Below are 24,679 nucleotides of genomic sequence, written 5' to 3'. Positions count from 1 at the left end.
GGCAGTGTGTCATATCCCGTACCACCACCACCGGTTAACGCGAGAGTCAAAGTAGGTATCCAAGATTTCTCCGAGTCTGACCGAGGCCAGCTTCGAGCTTTCTTCCAAATTATCTTTATCTATGTTACCGAGTTTAGTACGCACAGTCTTAAGAACCTTAGTAGTATTCGCAGAAAAAATTTCTCGTGAGTAATCTACAAAACCTAATTCATTACGAACAGTGTTGATGCCATATTTACTGGCTATCGTAGACAAGGCTAGGGGCTTACGAGTATGAGAATTCAAAAGATCAATATCCGGAGAGCCACGCTGTCGCAATATTCTTTTACTATCTATCGTAAACTTTGAATAGTCACGACCAATAGGACTTTCTTTTAAGGCATCGTAATAATCATTAACGGTTGATTGCAAAAGTTCATCATAAAGATTCATAAAGCTGGTTTCATCAGTACCATCTTCGATTGTACTCGGATTATCAAAGTTATTTAGATTAAAATCATCCATTTTTATATTAAACATAAGGTTACATAATTTCAATTTAACAATGTCTTCTCAATACGGATGCAAGTTTAACCCACAACATAGACTTCGAGATCCATTAGGGGTCAAAGCAATTCGCCAGTCTGTAACTATAAATAATAACCTGAGTACCATTGATCAGAATCAAACACTTCTGGTTCGCTTTCCAAATCTCGGAGCTCATGATGTGTTAGTTCCAGGAACTGCCCGACTATCATTTACAATTATTTTAAATTCTGCCGACGTTAACAGAGAGCTCGTTCAGAACAAAGGTCATGCGATTGTTAAGAAAATCGCGATTAAAATTAGCGGCAACGAAGTTTTGAGTATTGACGACAATGATGTATACTTCTGTTACATGGATCTCTGGAGAACAACTAAAGAACGGGAAAACTTACAGTACCAAGGTATTTGTAATCAGAACACATTGAGACTGTGTGTAGATGCTTGTGATGGTGATAGTACCGTAGTAGGAGATAAGGCTGTTGCTGATGCATTAGGTAACCAATTCTATATTCCGCTCGACTTTGAATTTCTAGATAGTCACATGCCCTTTTATCAAGCATCCCTAGGCGACAGGTTAGAACACGAACTCACTTTTAATGACTACGGCAAAGTAATCAAAGCTACTGAAGATGCTAGCTATTCTATTGACAATATCTCACTGGAGTATGATATGATAACAGATCCTTAATTAGCCTAGACAAATTCGTAACCAGTATACCGGAAGTTTAGCCATTTTGTACTGCCGCGTGCTTCGACACCGAAAGATCACCAGGAACAAAAGAGATATGACGTCGAATATCAATCGAAACGTCCCTGCTAGATGGTGAAGGGTATTTTAATGTTGTTTGAGGACCCCTCTGATGCATTTGCAAGAGATACTGAGAAGTTCTACAATCCCAAGATTACAAAAGTAGAATTGACTATCGAGGGCATGTCTAATCAACTATATAGTCAAGGCATGTGAGCATATCAACAGGGGGATTAGATTAAAAAACTCCCTTCTATAAAGCGAAGCCCAGAAGTTAACGTGGACGTGAAAGATCTGTCTTTCGGGGATGTATCGATGGCTGAATTCCTTACCACGAAGCATGCGCTATGGCTCGACATGCCAACCACAGACGATGACCAACTACACGGCAGTGGGCGGAGAATAGAAAATGCTAGCGAGGGCGTTACTATGAAGATAACTAAGCTCCATGAAGCGGCTGGTAAATTAAACATATATTTGTAAATGATTATGGACGCACAACTTAATATACAGAATGGAAGATTCGTGCATGCGATCTATTAATAATCTTTTTCCTAATCTCTAGAGAAAGACCCATTCATCAAACACGCTATAAGCACAGTAAGCTGTGAGTTTTATCGAGATACGGAATGTTCTTAGCGCAGGTGACCACAGTTTTAATAACTGCTAAGTATTGTCAATTTAAACATAAGTGCCCACTTGCTAATAATGGAGACTCAAGTGACACCACCACAAGTGAATGAGGAAATAACCCAGATTGTATCACAAGTGAACGAGGAAATAACCCCGATTGCATATTCACAACAAGTGAATGAGGAAATACCAGCTATTGCGAAATCACAGGCCAGAGTGACTAAGAATCCTCGAAAAGTCGAAGCTGGTAGGTAGGGTGCGCTAGCGAGGAAGTCAAAACTTATACACAATTAAAATATTGAACATAGTCGTCCGATTAAAACTTGGGCTCCCTATGTACTTTGGGTTGTTGCTATAGCAGCGGTATGGTTTTATAAGACCGGAGAAGAGAAAACGTCACCCATGATTGCACAATCACAACAACAAGTTCAATTAGAGTTAAGCCCTCATATAATGTTTTAAAAGCAATGACTACTCCAGTTACAGACGGTAAAATGTTGGTAAACACAACGTATCATTCAGCGGTGGTCAGCCGCTTGGCCATTGGCTATGCCCATATGGCTAAAATGATAACTAAAGACACACCACCCAAGCTAGATTTTAATGGTTATGATATTGGTTTGATGATTCTTCATATAGGATTGGCAATGGCTATAAAAGATATGCTCATCAAACAAGGACTTATCCCAGAATACATAATGAAGTAATTACAAATTTGAATATTTTATATTATTGAACATTTGAATATCTTATATTCATATAAAACATTTGAATATGGCAACAATTGCGATGATGGTTAGTGAAGCTTTTGTTCATGCTCTAGCTTTTTCGGGGAGTAATCATTTATTTTCTAGCATGAGAGGAGAGAAGTGTAAATGACATAATAAAGCATTGGAACAACTCGAAACAGCCCAATCACAATGGGCCCAAAATAGGATGTTAAGAATGGATTTTATTAATGATGAACTGCGTAAAGAGGGGCGTTCAATTCAAGCATTTAAGGATTTTGAATCTGCCATGCACGAATACTTCCTTGTTTATGGAAAGAAATTTGATCCAATACCAACAACAAGTCAGTTTTATACACCGTCAGAGGCTTAGAAAGACTGCAAGATAGCGTTTATAGTGTTTGGGTTATCAGTCATTGCTTTTTTTAGCTACACAATAACTATGCATAATCCATGATCTATTGCATATCAACCATTAATAATAACCCTGACAACTATGATTCACCAGTGCAGATGTGATTTGGATTTAGACAAATGATATGATAGATGTATAACCATGAATCTGTGCAGATTTACACTCATGGGGAAGCAGACTCAATGCAGCATATGTGGGTGTTTACTGTGGGATCCATTCTTATTACATCAGCTGGGGAAATATAAATTACGTTTGTTCTGTATGTGGGATAGGGGTCAAAGGTCGTTATTGTTTATGTAAGAAACACGGCGATGATAGGTTATCAGGAACCAGATTATTTATGCTAGGAAGAGAGATTACATCAATGAGAGGAATAGGTTGGGGAGAATACGTATTTAGATATATGAAAAACAATGATGTTAAGCCCATAGTAATGAGCAAAATTAACGAGGAATTAAATGATTTAAATAGTATAAAATACCAGCTGAGGGTTAAAATGTCTTTGAGTAAAAGTAACACAGACGATAGCACTGAATATACCGAACCTTATTTCCGGAGCAATCAAGAAGTTATAACCGAATCCGATACTATAAGTGCATCATTAGATACATCAATTCAGAGGATACAAGAAACTTTAGAACGCTGGACTTATAGAGGTTCGGGTTGGGGTGAGTATAAAATCAATAGTTTATATTTAGATATAGCAAATTATATGCCTTTCAAAGGTGGACCTTTTATACAATTATCATGGAACTGTTCTAGGTGAACAATACCTTCCAAATGACGTGCTGGTTTTCTTGGGGAATTAGTCAGCAAAGAGCCAGAGTCACAGGAGACTAATCACAATTTTATTTACAAGAACAATTAACAATTTACAATTTATGCTTAGATAATAACTGAGGGTGCCACAGAGAGTCGGTACACACTCTGGGCTGTGGGAGAGAGGTCTGCTTTGTAAGAGAGTCAAACCCCTTCTCTGCTAGAACTTGGCTACAGTATGTATTTAATGAAAGTTTGAACAATAGAAAGGAATGTGATTGGTTGATACACGATTGGTTGTGTCCTATGCTAAATGGATGGCTGGACAGAGGGGAATACTAAATCCTGTTAATCCTGTTGGACTGGCACTAATCTTGTTGACATATTTACTGGATGCTTGAAAGAGATTAGGGTGTCACTATAGATGAGCTTGTGTGGGGCTAATCCTTAATGCCCTATAGACGAGCTTGTATGGGGGCTAATCCTTAATGCACAATAGACGAGCTTGTATGGGGCTAATCCTTAATGAGTCTTAATTGAAGTAATGTTATTCTAATATACCCCGGTAGGTGATGACAGATATACTTAAATGAATATCCTTTGTCTGGGAGATGGGATCTTGATACCTTCGGCTAGCAACCATCTAAAAAGCTATAACTGAAACTACTGATATTTTATATATGCATTTTACCTGATGATAATTATTACTTGCTAAACTATAATTATATGAAATGGTGTATAAATATTACACCATGATAACTCATAAAAGCACTTGATGTAGATCTAATTATTATAAGATAACTTAGTATAAATGTTAACCATGATAACTTCCCCTCCGTCTGAAAAAGTTTGGACCCCAAACGTGTAAAAATAAAAATAATGAAGGCTTAGATGGACAATGTATAGTAGTGAATAATAATTATTATAGAGTCTCTTTGATATAAGGAAAACATATTATAAAAATGCTGTCATCAGGGAATCTGGATGTGGAGCTGGCTTGTCTTGGCACTCTGTACTGGTGGTTTTATGGGTGATGTAGGAGGCCTTGAGTTCCACATCCTGGATTGGGGTTGTAAGATAGTAAGCTGTGTCCATGGAGGTTTTACATGGAAACAAAGAAAAGAGAGTTAGCATGTTCAAATAATATGTCATATATAAATACTTCCTCAGTTTGTCTGTAATAACTAGAAAATAAAACAAATATGATAATTATGATGTAAAAGATCAGTACATAATTATTACTAAACGGTGTCATGGCCAGGAAGAATGTATTGGCGGCAAATTACAAAAGTATATCATGAGAAAAATAGTAATATCCTTCTATTTTTGGATACAATCATTAGACGAATTATATATACATATATGTGCATGTGCATATAACAAGTGCATCGATTTATTACACTAATACGGTATACAAAAGGTGTTAGAAAGGTGTATATCCTTTTTAGAATTCTTTGTTAGTTTTCGTAACTATTTGGTTTGTTTCGCTTTGATTTTCGTTCGGTTCAATGTGATAGGGTTTGGTTTATTTTGCTTCGGTACGGTTTGCTTCGCTACGGTATGGTTTGGGTTCGATTCGCAGTATGGTTTGCTTCGCTTCGGTACCGTTTGGGTTCGATACGCAGTATGGTTTGCTTCGCTTCGGTGCGGTTTGGGTTTTGATTCGCAGTACGGTTTGCTTCGCTTCGGTGCGGTTTGGGTTTCGATTCGCAGTACGGTTTGCTTCGCTTCGGTGCGGTTTGGGTTTCGATTCGCAGTATGGTTTGCTTCGCTTCGGTGCGGTTTGGGTTTCGATTTGCAGTATGGTTTGGTTTGTGTCATTTCACTTCGCTTTTGAGATTGGTTGATCAGGTCAATGCTCAAAATTTGTTGTGATACAAATAACTCAAATGATCAGGCTGATGCCATTTGTTCTCAACTGGCGACCCATAGTGAAAGGACTGGACACAAGAAAACATAACAAGATACAGCTAATAGCTGTTTCGTGATTTGCACCGTTTATTCAGGAGATTTTGTATTTTGATCAAGAATATGTTCAATTGGCAGATATCGGCATATATAGGGAGTAGATCACCGTATGGTTGAGTGGTACCACATTCTGTGTAATTCAGATATGATTCACGGTAGAAAAAGGTGTTGATATTTCCAAAGTCTTTATGTGGAAAAATACCCCTTTTGGATTTATAAATTGGTGCTTCCTCTGGATCATATGGAGGATTATCTTCTAGACAGGACCACTTACGGAGATCCTTCCAGCTATCATCAAGGTAGCGCTGTATGAGGTGGGGAGGAACACTTTCAAAATAGCATGTGAATTGATCAGGATTTTCTTTATATGAGACCTTGACATAGCAGTCTCCTTGAATAATTTCAATGCCCAGAACTCTTTCTATTTTATGATCGACTTTTCGTAGGTGTTTTGGAAAAAACGGATATGGTTTGACATCTAATTCTATGCATGGTTTGGTGGACATGGTTTGGTGGACATTCCCTGACATTGAATTACCTGACAGAACATTGACTGATTTATTGTCTTGTGCTGAATCCTTTTTGTCGAAAAACTTATGATTCTTCAGTGGACGTTTTCGTCGTTTTCCTGACATACTTCTTTTGAGGTGAAATTCTCTCCTAATGGAGTCTGGAATGCTGCTGCCATACTCCCATGTGTTTCCTCTTTCTGGATCCTTCCATTTCACTCTGTAGTAGATTTTGCTATTTGCTCTCTTAGAACTAACAATTGAGTGGATGTCCTCTGGATTGAAAACCTGAGGGATATCCTTGGTTTGATTACCTGATGTTGGACTTGGAGGTTGTACCTGGCTGTCGTCGGGTTGTTTTCTGGATTCGGGCTGGTGATGCTTACTATTCACTCCTCTTTTCCCTTTGTTTACCTTTTCATTTACCTTGGTTGGAGCACTAGGACCTGGTGTGGCATGATTTTCCTTCATTGTTGCCGTGGGACTGGTAGGTTTTTCTGTTGTACTTGGAACAGGGTTTTTCTTCTTTGTTGGGGTCTTTTGCTTCGGACTCTTGTTGCTGGAAGTACCTGCCTTTGTTTTGGAATTGACCTTCTTACCTTTCTGTTGTGGAGGTGATTGATCAGTAGCCTGGTTAGTTGAACTTGTTGATGGGGAATTGTTGCTGTCAGGCTGTGAATCACTGACTGGTTCCTCATTGTCATCCATGACTCCTGAATCTATGTTACTGGTGTCATTGAGGTATGGTTCTGGAGGATACTGTGGACGATCAGCAGGATCAAAATATGGCTTCAGACGGTTGGCATGGACCAGTGGTTTGTGTATTTTGTCGTCAGAACTTCGGCGTAGTTTGTAGGTATAATTTGGACCTGTATGGACGATATAATAGCTACCATACCACTTTTTGGTTAATTTGTTGGAAAGGCCTTTTTCAACTTTTTGACAGTAAAGCCAAACTCTTTGACCTGGGGCGAATTCTGGTTCTTTAGCCTTTCTATTATATTGTTCTGAATACACCTCCTTAGCCCGAGCAGTGTTTTCAGCTGCGATTGTTCTAGTGATTTCAAGCTCCTCAAGCAAATTGGAAAGATAACTTTTGTTATTGTGGCCTAAATTTTCTTTTGGAATTAATGCTACATCTTGTGGAGCTCTCATTTCTCGGCCGAAAAGCATAACATATGGGGATTTTTGAGTTGATGAATTTGGAGCCATCCGATAGGCCATCATGATGCCAGGAATGAAACGGGGCCAATCATTTTGAGACTTGTTACAATAGGCTCTTAGTGACTGATTGATATAGGAATTGAGCCTTTCTACACAGCTGTTTGTTTGAGGATGGTATGGGCTGGTATGGGTAAATTTAATTGCCAAAAGTTCACAAATTGCTTTGATAAGTTTGGACATGAAGTTCTGACCTCTGTCTGAAATTAAGGTCCGTGGTGCGCCATACCGACAAAATATTTCTCTGACGAGAACATCTGCTACTTCTTTGGCTTCTTGGGTCCGAAGTGGAAAAGCTTCACACCATCTAGATGATGCATCTGTGATGACCAAAATGTACTTGTACTTATCTGGTGTTGTTGGCAGGGGACCAAGAATGTCAACGTGCCATCGGGTGAAGACCTCTTCTACAGGTAGTGGACGAAGTGGTGCCTTCTTGCCATGGTAGTGCCTCTTGGTCTGTTGACATACCTCACATGTCTGGACATAAGTGGCAATATCGCTGTACATTTTGGGCCAGTAGTACTTAGGTCTCATGGTGTTGTGCATCCTTTCTTTCCCATGGTGGCAACCGCCAAACTCTGAGTCATGATAGGATTGCAGGACTTGATTTCTGAGGGTTCTTGGGACTGCCAGCTGTTTAATGAACTTGTCTGCATGGCCTTTCTGTCTTTGTGGAACAAATCTGTATAGGATGCCTTCATCAATTTCAAAAGTATTGGCTTCAATAAGAATCTTTTGACGATCCTTTTCATTTTGTGGAAGGACATCATCCTCTTTGTAGTCAAAGATTTGGATGAAATCTGGACAAATCCTTTGTAGGTGACGTAAATTTGGATGTTCTTTTATACTTACTTCAACCAATGTGTCTTGGGTAACATCAGCATTTGTAGCATGTAATGCTGCGACAACATTAACTGGTACTGACTGATAATCCTCTTCATATTCAAAGGTGACTGACCAATGTGTTGTCTGTGTGTCTGATTCTAAGTGATTGACAATAGGTGTGCAAATATCCTCAGTCTGAGTTGTCTGTGTGACCCGTGTGGATGAATGGGTGTTTGGCAAGATTGTGGTATTGCTAGTTGATTTGCTTTGCTGAGTTGAAGTTACTGAGAAGACTGTTTTCTCAGCATCTTCTTCTGTCTGATCATTACAGTTAATATTTTCCTCATATTCCCTACGTGAGAGAGCATCGGCATTCCCATTGGCTTTGCCGCTGCGATGAACAATGTCAAAAGTGTAGGTAGAAAGTTCCAAAGACCATCGCCCTAACCTACCTGTGGCATCCTTGATGGATTTCAGCCATTTCAATGCTATATGATCAGTGTAGACTGTGAATTTGGAATTTGCAAGGTATGGACGAAAGGATCTAATGGCTTCAACTAGAGCTAAGCCTTCCTTTTCTGTAATGCTCCAGTTCTTTTCGCTGCCATGAAGAGCTCTACCACCAAAAGCTATTGGATGTTCATTATTTTTCTCGTCTTTTTGACTCAAAACAAAACCTATGCTCATATCACTGGCATCAGTTGCGAGAAGAAATTCTTTGTCAAAATTTGGATAAGCCAGAACAGGTGTATTACTCATAGCATGTTTGAGGGTGTTGAATGCCTGATCACACTCAAGTGACCATTGGAACTTTGGTTTCTTTCCTACTTCTGACTCTGAATGCTTTTTTAGCAAGACATTCAGTGGAAGCGCTATGTGAGCGTAATTTTTCACATACTTCCTGTAGAAGTTCGTGAGACCTAAGAAGGAGCGGATCTGCTTTTGTGATTTGGGCACTGGAAAGGTTCTAATTGCTTCAATCTTTTTGTCATCAACTTGAACACCTCCACATGATAAAACATGACCCAGAAAAGAAACTTTGTCTGTTGCAAAATTGCATTTGGATGGCTTTAGTGTTAATTTTGCCTGTTTCAGATAGTAAAATACTTGCTCCAAATGTTGGAGATGCTCTTCAAAGTTTTTGCTGTAAATTATCAAATCATCAATGTAAATCAGCGCAACCTTAAAAAGCAATTTTCTTAGCACTTTGCTCATGAGCTGTTGAAAACAAAGTGGAGAATTTGTCAAACCTTGGGGCAAACGTTTGAACTGATAAAGGCCTTGATGGGTGATGAAAGCAGTTTTATGCTTTGAATCTTCATGTAATGGCACTTGGAAGAAGCCATTAGCAAGGTCTAAAGTTGAGAAGATCTTAGCTTGTGCATTGGCTATGTTATCAACAACATCATCAAAAACTGGAAGAGGCCATGACATTGGTAAAGTGACAGAATTCAACTTTCTGTAGTCACAAACAAATCTATATGAGCTATCACGTTTCTTGACTAGGATAATGGGAGCTGAATACATAGAAGTAGACTCCTCGATCAAATCATACTTCAGGAAATCATCTATAAGCTCTTCAGTGACTTTTTGGAGATGAGGGGATTGGCGATATGGTCTACACTTAACGGGTGGGTGGTCGCCAGTGTCAATGATATGCTGGTGCATGTCAGTCTTTCCTAAATCTGCAAGACTCGTTGAAAACATGTCTCTATTTTGTCCCAAGAATCTAAGTAGTCTGTGTCGTTGGTCAGGAGTCAGTTGTGTATTGGTCAAATCAAATCCTAATTTTTGTGCAATTTTAACATAATCCCTGGTGTCATTGTCTCTGTTCTCATTGTCGGTGTTAACGGTACTGATGAATGGTTGGTCAGAGCCGATTTCAAAAACAGAGTCTTGGTCAATGTAACTAAATTTGCCTACAACTGTACCCTTGTCAAGAACTTTTTCTTCTTGGGAGGGATTCATAAGCCTAAATGTAGCAGTTTTGCATTTCACTTTGGAAAGAGTTCTACCACCTGCTACTTCAGAATGAGCAGTGAGGGAAGCAATGGGTTCAATGAGGATGAGGGAATCCGCTTTGACCTCTGATAGTCTAACCTTGAAATGAATTTCACTCTGAGGGGGGATGTAAATCTGATCTATTGTTTTTGCTAATCCACTAATCTCTTGCACTGAATTGGCTATGAAATTGATATATTGCCTATCTGAGGTGCTGTTGTTAAGTATCAAGGAATGACAGCTATAATCTAAGACTGCATCATTGTCATCAAGGAAGTTCTCACCTAGTATCACTGCTTCTGGTAGTGTAGGCAGAACATAGAATCTTTGAGAAAATTCCTGATCCTCAATGACAAAATCTAACACAACTGAACCTAACACTTTATGCAATTCGCCGCCAACACCTTTAACCTGTGGAAAGGGTGAGTTTCCAAGAGTAAGGTTTTCAAAAGCTGTGCTCAGAAAAGCAGACGAAATACAACAAATGGATGCCCCTGTATCTACTAAACAATTTGTTGTTTTTGTGCCAAATTTTGCCTGAATTACACTTTTGGCAAGGGGCGTAACTAAAGACACTGTTGGAATTTCACTTTCAAAGTTACTTTCCATACCAGACTCCATATTTGCCATGACACCTATTAGTATGTACCGTACTAAATTAAAGAAAGACAAGTAATCAACAATGTAGTACTTACAATATTTGAAGACTTTTTCTTTCGTTGTTGGTGTCTTTGCAGGAGTTGGTTGTCTTTAATCCAGTGTTGAGGTCAGAGGTAGATGCAGCTTGCTTGTTATTCCATCAGATGATCACGGTTGGACATGTCCTCCAATGGGTTCTTGTAGCTGGTTGTAAATAGTTCCTGGACTCCGTGATTCCGAAAACGATGATTCTCCGCCAAATTATCATGGAACTGTTCTAGGTGAACAATACCTTCCAAATGACGTGCTGGTTTTCTTGGGGAATTAGTCAGCAAAGAGCCAGAGTCACAGGAGACTAATCACAATTTTATTTACAAGAACAATTAACAATTTACAATTTATGCTTAGATAATAACTGAGGGTGCCACAGAGAGTCGGTACACACTCTGGGCTGTGGGAGAGAGGTCTGCTTTGTAAGAGAGTCAAACCCCTTCTCTGCTAGAACTTGGCTACAGTATGTATTTAATGAAAGTTTGAACAATAGAAAGGAATGTGATTGGTTGATACACGATTGGTTGTGTCCTATGCTAAATGGATGGCTGGACAGAGGGGAATACTAAATCCTGTTAATCCTGTTGGACTGGCACTAATCTTGTTGACATATTTACTGGATGCTTGAAAGAGATTAGGGTGTCACTATAGATGAGCTTGTGTGGGGCTAATCCTTAATGCCCTATAGACGAGCTTGTATGGGGGCTAATCCTTAATGCACAATAGACGAGCTTGTATGGGGCTAATCCTTAATGAGTCTTAATTGAAGTAATGTTATTCTAATATACCCCGGTAGGTGATGACAGATATACTTAAATAAATATCCTTTGTCTGGGAGATGGGATCTTGATACCTTCGGCTAGCAACCATCTAAAAAGCTATAACTGAAACTACTGATATTTTATATATGCATTTTACCTGATGATAATTATTACTTGCTAAACTATAATTATATGAAATGGTGTATAAATATTACACCATGATAACTCATAAAAGCACTTGATGTAGATCTAATTATTATAAGATAACTTAGTATAAATGTTAACCATGATACATTTACCCACGTATTATAAGAAGAAAAAAGACATAATTAATGTAAAAAATAAAGGCGATGACTGTTTCAGAATGATGATAAGATCTGCATTGCTCCCCGTAGATTCTAAAATTGCAAATAGACCTTCGAGTTATCCCCAAAACGACAGACTCAACCTTGATGGTATTGACGAACCTACACCAATCTCACAAATTGATAAGGGGGAAAATCAAAATACATTCTCATAAAGGAATTGTTGTACACAGGATAATCTCCGCCTTAGAACATATTCCCGGAATCAATTCATTTCTGATCGAAAAAGATGGTAAATATCATTATACATGGATAAAGAGTTTAAGCAGACTATTATACGATCAAACAACCCATTAGGAAAAGAAATAGTTCGGTGAAAGATGCCTACATGGGTACAGCAGACAAGATCTATTAGAAGCGCATAAAGAAGATTGCAGAGGTGTTGGACAGACTGCTATGTGGATTGATATGCCTAAAGAGGGAAAAAATATATTAAGATTTGAACATTATTGAAATCAAATCCCATTACCGTACATAATTTACGCTGACCTCGAAGCACTTATCAAACCAGTAGAAAATACAGAACACAATACTGATTGTAGTTTTCATACAAAACTCAAGAACATATTCCTTGTGGGTTTGGTTATATAGTTGTAAGGTGTGATGGGAAAACAAACCTGCCCGTGATTTACAGAGGTCCCGATGCAGCGGGAAAGTTCCTAGAATATCTACAAAATGAAGAGAGAATAATCAGGGAAAATGTATCGAGTAAGAAACACATGTGTATGACGAGGGATGATTGGAGGGCCTATAACAAGTCAACGAGTTGTCATATTTGTAATAAACCCCTGAATGGGGATTCGGTAAGAGATCATTGCTACGTCACAGATAATGAGTGTAACTTGAATCTAAAAATGAATTCTCAAACAATACCCATCCCCGTTGTGTTTCATAATCTGGGAGGATATGATTCACATCTCATCATGCAATCTCAAAGACCGGTGGCGGCTTAACGTGCATACCTAATAATATGGAAAAATACATATCATTCTCGTTGACTAAAACTATACATTATACAGACAAGGATGGGAAAGGTAGAACAAAGCAAAGTAACAGACTTAGATTCATAGACTCCATACAGTTTCTGTTATCTTCCCTGGACAATTTAGCTGATGCAAACAATCCCGATGACTTTGCAATAACAAATCAATATACCGATTGGTTAACTCGTCATTTGTTGCTAAGAAAAGGTGCATATCCCTACGAATATATGGATGATTGGTCAAGATTCGACGAAACTAAATTACCACCCCTTGAATCATTCTATAGTAACTTAACAGAATCAAAAATAACTGATGCCAAATATGAACACGCTCTGACGGTCTGGGATAAATTAGGTTGTAAGAATTGAGATGATTATCACGACCTGTACTTAAAAACCAATGTACTCTTATATTTTCGATATATTTAGAAAGACATGTTTAAAACAATACGGTTTAGACCCGGCATGGTACTATTCCAGTCCCGGACTATCGTGTGATGAATGGTTGAAGAAGACCCGTGTAGAACTAAAACTACTCACTGATTATGATATGCACTTGTTTATTGAGAAAGGATTTACAGGTGGTATATCGATGGCGGCGAAAGGTATTCTAAGGCTAATAATAAATTTGTAGAAGGATATGTTCCGAATAAACCGGACACACACATATTATGTCTCAACGCCAACAATTTGTATGGATGGGCTTTGAGTCAACCTTTACCCATGGGTGGTTTTGAGTGGGTCGATGTGACTGATATTGATGTGAATGATATTGCCACAGATTCCGATAAAGGAAACAAACTAGAAGTTTATCTGGAATATCCAAATTCGTTGCACAAAGACCATAACAGTTATCCGCTAGCTCTCGAAAGATTAATGGTGAATAAAGATTATGGTTACAATAGATCATGGATTATGCATAGTTATTGTGTAGCTAAAAATAGCAATGACTGATAACCCAAACACTATAAACACTCAGTGATGGGTAATACTATGTTAACTAAGGTAGAAAAACTTGTACCAAATTTGATGGAAATCACTACAGAAATCTCCAGTTATATCTATCGTTAGGCATAGAACTAAAGAAAATACACAGAGTTCTAAAGTTTGATCAAAGCCCTTGGATTGAGCCCTACATGTATATAAGGCTGAACACAGATTTAAGAAAGATGGCTACCAGCGATTTCGAAAAGAATCTATATAAGCTCATGAATAACTCAGTATTTGGTAAAACAATGGAGAATTTGAGGGAGCGTGTTGATGTTAAATTGGTCAGATCTAATGGGGAAGAAAGACTTAGGAAACTTATAGCCAGCCCGGCTTTTAACAGAAGCAAGATATTTGATAACGACTTAGCCGCACTAAATATGCAGAAGAGTAATATAAAATTCAACAGGCCGGTGTAGGTATGAGTATTCTTGACTTGTCAAAACACTTAATGTATGACTTTTATCACAACGAACTTAAGCAGCAATATGGTGATATATGCGAGGTGTTATATACCGACACAGATTCTTTGTTGAAGGAAATACAAACCGAGGATGTGTATAAAGATATGGTAGAAAAAACAGATATGTACGACACGAGCGATTACCCAAAAGATAATCCACTGCACAGCATAGTAAATAAAAAGGTGTTAGGTAAGATGAAGGATGAATGTGCTGGGACCCCTTTTGCTGAGTATGTCGGATTAAGACCTAAGATGTATTCTATAAAGAAGTCCGATAATGGAGGGATAAGAAAAGCTAAGGCTGTTAAGAAGTATGGGGTAAAAAAGCATATCAAACACAAACAGTACAAAGAAGCATTATTAAATGAACATTTAAACACAAGATGAACTCTTTAAGAAGTGTCAATCACAGGATTATGGATTAAGAATGAACAAGACATCATTATCCCCTTTAGATACAAAGAGATGGATTAATAAGGATGATGTAACATACCTATGCTTATGGTTACTTAGGGTGGTAATAATGTATCGTTGGGAACTATGAGCAACTCTTCTCGTACAAATGCCCTGCCCGGTCCATCTTTAAGAAAAGAATAGGCTCGCCTTCTTTCGTAACCAATCAACTAATGTTATATAACTTAAGGGACCAAATCGGATCGGTTGCGTGATGTTGGCCTCCTTCGAGTTCACCGGGCTGGTATAAATATCTTACGCTTACTCTATCCGGAAGATTTTGTTCTTTGCCTCTCCTCGGTGCTGAAGATTCGGAAGTCACAGATTTCATTTCAATCGCATTGGATGGTTTCTTCCCGATTAATCTCGTTACTTCATTATTCAGCGTTGATACAACAGCTGATAATCGTGTCACCCATTCAGCTGATCTTAATCGTTCCGATTTCATTTCAATCCCATACTGATAGCCAAACAAACGCAAATGTCCGGTTAAATCTTTCAACGATAGCTTGACTACGGTGGGCCTCTTTTTCACCACCCCTGATTTCGACATCGTGTTTTGTTAACAGTTTAGCTACTGATCCCACAACTCGCGACCGGGATCTACTTGAAATAGCTTGGGCTATTTTAGTGGTCTGCGTTTATATATGTGGCTCAATGCATTACCTACTTCTGTTGAATCTTTCGAGGTTAATGGATCACCCTCTTTGTACCGACTAGCCATATCCACTACTGTTTAAGCGTATATATACCTTATTGTGGGCGAGAAACAAGAGGTCAGCATGATGAACTTTATTCGTTGTAAAAATATCAGATTTCTACCTCGGTATATAACACGGTGCTGGTAAGTATATTTGCCACATCGCTTGTTTCTTTAACCAATCCTTGGCCACATCTTTAGATACCTTAGCCGCGGTGGCTTATGTTTTTTATTGCTCCTATATCTTTCCAATATCCTCGTGGGCTATAGTAAATTTTATCCATTATTGATTAATATTGATGATTCTTTTAATACGACCCATGATGATCGTTGAATCACATCATCATTTTTGCATAAAAAATTCCATCTGTAGTTGCAGTATAGGTATATAAATCTGGCTCCGGTGGGGTTGCGGCAGAACCCCCATTACCTATACTACTCATTCGTAGGAGCACATATTACTTTGTTTACGCGGGTCCGCCAGATCAACGCGGCCTTTCTCCTTGCTTGGTCTCATTCTCGTGACAATTCGTGGAAGTGCACCCCAGGATTGTTCACTGAATTTGAATTGTACCCGAATGACAAACAATAGGTCATGTTGACAAAAGAGTTTTCCTCAATGCACCGCTCTTTTGTGATCTTTCAGCTGATCGCACACGCACAATGAACAAGCTCTCACTCTCTCGGGTATGGGGTTTCGGCCGTGAAAATAGGCATACGGGATGACTTGCGGTATTTCAAGGAAATACGCACACAGTATGCTAAAATGAATTATCTCTGAAGGAATTATAATATTTATCTCACAAACATGACACATTGAACACAGAAATGATGAACCCTTATTTCCTAATCCTTTAACATATATGCTGAAATAGACATATAGTAAACTAACTCAAAGTGTCCCTTTCATGGCATTTCACCATACGCAGCACATTAGAATTGAAAACACATAGAAACAAGGTAGCATTATAAGTAAAATATATCCTTGTAACATGCATGTACAGAGGGGTAGTACGGAGTAAACCAAACCTACCTGTAAAATGTCATAGATGTGTCATATGCAGTACACTGAGTTCCGGTACAATGATCGAGAAATGTCCACCACCGACTCGCAGTGCTGTGTCATCGAGACCTTGCGTCACTCTCGAATAGAATAGAATAGAATAAACTCAGTTACAACAAACCGAAAGTAGGTCGCTTAAATACATACAAGTGAGTTCGGGTTTGATATCAAATTCAATTACATTGTCCAATAACGAAAGTAGGTACCTGGAATGCATACACTTGAGTTATGTGTGCTATTTTAACACATACAATGCATACAGCACGCATTATCTAAAGCTGAATTGAGGTTGTGTAAACATACAACTAAGATCAACAGGGTTGTGAAAACATGCAGGTAATATCAACATGTTTGAAACATACAGCTTACATCAACATTGTTTTAAAAACGTACAGGTAATATCAACAGGGTTCTATATATATATATATATATATATATATATATATATATATATATATATATATATATATCAAACGGGATTTTCTCGTTTACCCATGACAGATTAACAATAGTAATATGTTTGTTTGTTGTTCAACGCCGCACTCAGCAATATTCCAGCTATATGACGGCGGTCTGTAAATAATCGAGTCTGGACCAGACAATCCAGTGATTGGCAACATGAGCATCGATCCACGCACTTGGAATCGACGACATGCATCAACCAAGTCAGCGAGCCTGACCACCCAAACCCGTTAGTCGCCTCTTACGACAAGCATAGTCGCCTTTTACGGCAAGCATGTGTTGCTGAAGACTTATTCACGGGTTTAATAGTAATATGAAAAAATCGGGTGGTCCTTAAATTCTTTTGAGCAGTATATCGTAGACTGACAAAGGGACAAACACAAGCGAAGAGCGTGTGTTGTGAATTCAGGAAGTGACTTCCCGTTACACTATTGGATACTGTGACGTTATATCTCGTGCTTGAACTTGTGACCCATGAAGATCCGGGATAAAATAGGTTTTCAACCCATGCTTGCCGTAAAAGGCAACTAACGGGTGGTCAGGCTCGCTGACTTGGTTGATGCATGTTATCGTATCCCAATTGCTTGGATCGATGCTTATGTGTTCAATCACTATATTGTCTGGTACAGACTTGATTATTTACAGACCGCCGTCATATAGCTGGAATATTGCTGAGTGCGGCGTAAAACAACAAACAAACAAACAAAAGATTAGACTTGTGCTAAGTCTGTAACAGTATATGACGGCTAATACTGAAAGTATGTAGACCCAGATTTGCTTTACTCATCCGCCGTAAACTACGATTACCGGGAGAGGCGATTAAATGGATCGGGTGGTCAGGCTCTGTGATCAGGTAGATCGCAAGTCGTCGTACCCTGTGACGCTGGACTTTGCACATAAATATTGATCACTGGCATGTCAGGTCCAAAATATTATTACACACCGGGGTCAAAGAGCTACACTATTGCTGAGCGCCTCGTCAAACAACGTTAACCAAACTTATTCGCCACTGCTGTTTCATACCTCCTTGTCACGGCCGGATAACCCGACTGTGTATTCTATTATTAAATACCCAACTCCGATTTCCTACAGTGTTTTTTTTAATTAAAAACCTTGCAATAACGCATTCGTTTTGGAATGAAAATTACAGGAGATAACCCTTCTGTATTTTGTCATTTGAGGTAGTCTAACACTAGATTAGATACCTAATATTTGTGGGGGGTTTTATGCCAAGCGCTACAATGTGATACATGAGATTTACGGGCGACAGGGTCGCTCACAGAGATCGAGTACCCAGACAGACAGACAGATAATATATTTAAGTCTCACTTCACAAGTACAGGGTAAAAATATGCTATACAAAATGCAATAAAAAGTTAGCCACCCTTTAAGGGTTACGAGAGACTATTTATGAACTAAAAATACACAAAACATAAAACTATATACACATAAAAGGTTATCACTACAAAACTAAGAACATAGAAAATATACCATTGAAATATCATAAAATATACACAAAATAAAACCATTACCGATTATTGTATAAAACTTGTTTCCGCTTCTGTATTAAAAGTTTGCAGGTTTTGGCGGAATAAAAAACAACATCCGGATGGGCAAAGATGAAACTAACTTTCTGTACATCTGTAAAATCATTAAAAGTACAACATTTATCCACACATTTACTTAAGAGGGTAAAACGTATATCATTATAAAGGGGTCAGTGTAATAAAACATGGATTTCATCCACAACTTCATCCTTACAGTAAAAACACGTTCTCTCCTCCACCGGAGTATTTGTGTATCGTCCAGTCACGAAGTGTATTGGGGCTACTCCGCTTCTGAATTTGGCTAAGGCACTTCTATTACTCCTGGGAATCGAGTTCAAAATATATGGGTCAACACAAATACCACTCTTAAATGTCTGTACAGTCTGAACTTGTTTCCTCCCACACTACTCCTGCTGTGAGTTCTCTGTACATCAGTTTGCCAGCTGGCTCTAAAACTCTCCTGGATGTTGGCACATATTTCAGATGTGATAAAACAGGTGTGGAAATTGTTGCTAAGAGAGATCAAATGTTCTAGGTTCACCCATCATTCCAAGATATAATTTTGTGTCAATGCCCAGATAGTTGCTTTCCAGTGAAGCAGGACACGCTCATCTTTTCGTGAAAACCTGGAGTTATGCCTTTTTGATAGAGATTCATGCACATGCTCAGGATATCGCACAATCGACTGGTTGACTTCTTATGAATATGGAAAGAATTTTGTCGCTTTTATTTTAATCATTTCGTACATGTATTTATTTCACCGTTATGATTTTAATAGACATTTAAAAGATAATGACAAATGGAATTCAACTTTTTAATTCTTTTAATGCGACGTTTAAGTACAGGTGCTCGTAAGTCATCAACAGCTAAGTAGGACATGGTTATATAGCGTAGGTTACATATACACAAAACCAAGGTAGCATATGATAATCTCCCAATCCTCCTGCACGCCAACCCTCCCGCACGCCAACATGCTCGAATTCATGGACTTAGTAAAACAACACAGCGGTTTATCTGATGGCGAAAAGTGACGAAGAAAAAGGATGATTAATGCACGAATGTCCTACAAGCATGTTGGTCGTCCGGATGAAAGCGTAATGACATGTAAACATTCACAAAGTAATGAGGTAAAGGACCATCCAAGGTCTGGACGGCCTCTTGTGACACGAAGATCGCTTGGATAGCCAACAACCCGTTGTCACGCGCACCTGTCTGGGGGAGGACTGGATCACAAACAGAAAATTGGTCATTGAAATATCGACTCAAATCAGCAAGATCAAGGAGGGTGATCAAGCGCCCTATGCAGTCAGATCGTCATTGCAGGGGCCGTATATCATGGTGTCTAGAACCAGAGGACATGGGGAAGATCCACCGGTCGGATGAGAGCAGGTTCTTGTTACGTGTCTAAGACGGGCTGGCATCAAGGTGTACCTCAAAAACAAGGGATGGGATAAGTGTTCTGCATTACACACCTGCAAGGAGTCTCTCATGTGTTAGAGACATGAATAGAATCCTGCATTACACACCTGCAAGGTGTGTCTCATGTGTTAGAGACATGAATAGAATCCTGCATTATACACCTGCAAGGAGTGTCTCATGTGTTAGAGAAATGAATAGAATCCTGCATTACACACCTGCAAGGTGTGTCTCATGTGTTAGAGAAATGAATAGAATCCTGCATTATACACCTGCAAGGAGTGTCTCATGTGTTAGAGACATGAATAGAATTCTGCATTAAACACCCGCAAGGTGTGACACATATGCAAGGGGTGGGATCCGTATTCTGTATTATACACCGGCAAGGAGTGTCTCATATACATTTGATGGGATAAGTATTATACATATGCATGATGTGTATCAAATACAAGGGAATGTGACAAGTATTCTGTATTATACACCTGCAAAGTGTGTCTCATATACAACGGATGGTATATTTTGTTGTCTACACTTGCAAGGTGTGACACATATACAAATACAAGGGATGGGATAAGTATTCTGCAGTGAACACCTGCAAGGAGTGACACATATACTAGGAATGGCATAAGTATTCTGCAGTGTACACCTGCAAGGTGTGACACATATACTAGGGATGGCATAAGTATTCTGAAGTGTACACCTGCAAGGTGTGACACATATACTAGGGATGGCATAAGTATTCTGTTGTATACACCTGCAAGGTGTGACACATATACTAGGAATGCCATAAGTATTCTGCAGTGTACACCTGCAAGGTGTGACACATATACTAGGGATGGCATAAGTATTCTGCAGTGTACACCTGCAAGGTGTGACACATATACAAGGGATGGCATAAGTATTCTGCAGTGTACACCTGCAAGGTGTGACACATATACAAGGGATGGCATCAGTATTCTGTTGTATACACCTGCAAGGTGTGACACATATACTAGGAATGCCATAAGTATTCTGCAGTGTAGACCTGCAAGGTGTGACACATAATACAAGGGATGGCATAAGTATTCTGCAAGATAAACCTGCAAGGTGTGACACATATACAAGGGATGGGATAAGTATTCTGTTGTATACACTGCAAGGTGTGACACAAATACATAGGATGGGGTGAGTATTCTGCATTATACACCTGCAAGGTGTGACACATATACTAGGAATGGCATAAGTATTCTGCAGTGTACACCTGCAAGGTGTGACACATATACAAGGGATGGAATAAGTATTCTGCAGTGTACACCTGCAAGCTGTGACACATATACAAGGGATTGGATCAGTATTCTGTTGTATACACCTGCAAGGTGTGACACATATACAAGGGATGGGATCAGTATTCTGTTGTATACACCTGCAAGGTGTGACACATATAGTAGGAATGCCATAAGTATTCTGCAGTGTACACCTGCAAGGTGTGACACATATACTAGGGATGCCATAAGTATTCTACAGTGTACACCTGCAAGCTGTGACACATATACAAGGGATGGTCATAAGTATTCTGCAAGATACACCTGCAAGGTGTGACACATATACAAGGGATGGGATCAGTATTCTGTTGTATACACCTGCAAGGTGTGACACATATACTAGAAATGCCATAAGTATTCTGCAGTGTATACCTGCAAGGTGTGACACATATACTAGGGATGGCATAAGTATTCTGCAGTGTACACCTGCAAGGTGTGACACAAATACATAGGATGGGGTGAGTATTCTGCATTATACACCTGCAAGGTGTGACACATATACTAGGGATAGCATACGCATTCTGCAGTGTACACCTGCAAGGTGTGACACATAATACAAGGGATGGCATGAGTATTCTGCAAGATAAACCTGCAAGGTGTGACACATATAGTGGGGATGGGATAAGTATTCTGTTGTATACACTGCAAGGTGTGACACAAATACATAGGATGGGGTGAGTATTCTGCATTATACACCTGCAACGTGTGACACACATACAAGTGATAGCATAAGCATTCTGCAGTGTACACCTGCAAGGTGTGACACATATACAAGGGATGGGATAAGTATTCTGCAAGATACACCTGCAAGGTGTGACACATATACAAGGGATGGGATAAGTATTCTGTTGTATACACCTGCAAGGTGTGACACAAATACAAAGGATGGGATAAGTATTCTGCATTATACACCTGCAAGGTGTGTCGCACATGCAACTATGTGGGGTCATTATTCTGCAAGATACACCTGCAAGGTGTGACACATATACAAAGGATGGGATAAGTATTCTGTTGTATACACTGCAAGAAGTGACACATATACTAGGGATGGGATAAGTATTTTGTTGTATACACCTGCAAGGTGTGACACAAATACAAAGGATGGGATAAGTATTCTGCAGTGTACATCTGCAAGGTGTGACACATATACAAGGGATGGCATAAGTATTCTGCAAGATACACCTGCAAGGCGTGACACTTATACAAGGGATGGGATCAGTATTCTGTTGTATACACCTGCAAGGTGTGACACAAATACATAGGATGTGGTGAGCATTCTGCAGTGTACACCTGCAAGGTGTGACACATATACAAGGGATGGGATAAGTATTCTGCAAGATAAACCTGCAAGGTGTGACACATATACAAGGGATGGGATAAGTATTCTGTTGTATACACTGCAAGGTGTGACACAAATACATAGGATGGGGTAAGTATTCTGCATTATACACCTGCAAGGTGTGACACACATACTAGGGATAGCATAAGCATTCTGCAGTGTACACCTGCAAGGTGTGACACATATACAAGGGATGGGATAAGTATTCTGTTGTATACACCTGCAAGGTGTGACACAAATACAAAGGATGGGGTGAGTATTCTGCATTATACACCTGCAAGGTGTGACACACATACTAGGGATAGCATAAGCATTCTGCAGTGTACACCTGCAAGGTGTGACACATATACAAGGGATGGGATAAGTATTCTGCATTATACACCTGCAAGGTGTGTCGCACATGCAACTATGTGGGGTCATTATTCTGCAAGATACACCTGCAAGGTGTGACACATATACAAAGGATGGGATAAGTATTCTGCATTATACACCTGCAAGGTGTGACAAATATAGTAGGGATGGGATAAGTATTTTGTTGTATACACCTGCAAGGTGTGACACAAATACAAAGGATGGGATAAGTATTCTGCAGTGTACACCTGCAAGGTGTGACACATACACAAGGGATGGGATCAGTATTCTGTTGTATGCACCTGCAAGGTGTGACACATATACTAGGGATGGGATCAGTATTCTGTTGTAAACGCCTGCAAGGTGTGACACAAATACAAAGGATTGGATAAGTATTCTGCATTATACACCTGCAAGGTGTGACACATATACTAGGAATGCCATAAGTATTCTGCAGTGTATACCTGCAAGGTGTGACACATATACTAGGAATGGCATAAGTATTCTGAAGTGTACACCTGCAAGGTGTGACACATATGCTAGGGATGGCATAAGTATTCTGTTGTATACACCTGCAAGGTGTGACACATATACTAGGAATGCCATAAGTATTCTGCAGTGTACACCTGCAAGGTGTGACACATATACTAGGGATGGCATAAGTATTCTGCAGTGTACACCTGCAAGGTGTGACACATATACAAGGGATGGCATAAGTATTCTGCAGTGTACACCTGCAAGGTGTGACACATATACAAGGGATGGCATCAGTATTCTATTGTATACACCTGCAAGGTGTGACACATATACTAGGAATGCCATAAGTATTCTGCAGTGTAGACCTGCAAGGTGTGACACATAATACAAGGGATGGCATAAGTATTCTGCAAGATAAACCTGCAAGGTGTGACACATATACAAGGGATGGGATAAGTATTCTGTTGTATACACTGCAAGGTGTGACACAAATACATAGGATGGGGTGAGTATTCTGCATTATACACCTGCAAGGTGTGACACATATACTAGGAATGGCATAAGTATTCTGCAGTGTACACCTGCAAGGTGTGACACATATACAAGGGATGGAATAAGTATTCTGCAGTGTACACCTGCAAGCTGTGACACATATACAAGGGATTGGATCAGTATTCTGTTGTATACACCTGCAAGGTGTGACACATATACAAGGGATGGGATCAGTATTCTGTTGTATACACCTGCAAGGTGTGACACATATAGTAGGAATGCCATAAGTATTCTGCAGTGTACACCTGCAAGGTGTGACACATATACTAGGGATGCCATAAGTATTCTGCAGTGTACACCTGCAAGCTGTGACACATATACAAGGGATGGTCATAAGTATTCTGCAAGATACACCTGCAAGGTGTGACACATATACAAGGGATGGGATCAGTATTCTGTTGTATACACCTGCAAGGTGTGACACATATACTAGAA

The 24,679-nt window shown here is 39.3% G+C and overlaps 1 protein-coding gene across 2 annotated transcripts in view; it reads right to left on the bottom strand.

Moving 5' to 3' along the window:
* Positions 1 to 16,848, bottom strand: part of LOC139470856 (protein mono-ADP-ribosyltransferase PARP12-like) — a 35,002-nt gene extending 18,154 nt beyond the window's left edge. Inside the window, exons 1-2 of one of the 2 annotated variants that reach the window (XM_071253179.1) lie at positions 16,770 to 16,836; positions 12,769 to 12,819 (exon numbers count right to left, since the gene is read on the bottom strand). The gene's annotated coding sequence lies outside the window, so the exon portion shown is untranslated. Of the gene's footprint in view, positions 1 to 12,768; positions 12,820 to 16,769 lie in introns of both variants that reach the window. The other variant, XM_071253178.1, reaches the window with a different exon arrangement.
* Between the last annotated feature and the right edge of the window lie 7,831 nt (positions 16,849 to 24,679).

The sequence above is a fragment of the Haliotis cracherodii genome, unplaced genomic scaffold, assembly GCF_022045235.1.
Source record: "Haliotis cracherodii isolate W230 unplaced genomic scaffold, xgHalCrac1.p SCAF_21, whole genome shotgun sequence".
In the NCBI taxonomy this organism is placed as follows: Eukaryota; Metazoa; Mollusca; class Gastropoda; order Lepetellida; family Haliotidae; genus Haliotis; species Haliotis cracherodii.
The sequence above is the reverse complement of the archived record's forward strand: the minus strand, read 5'-3'. Positions and strand labels throughout refer to the sequence as shown.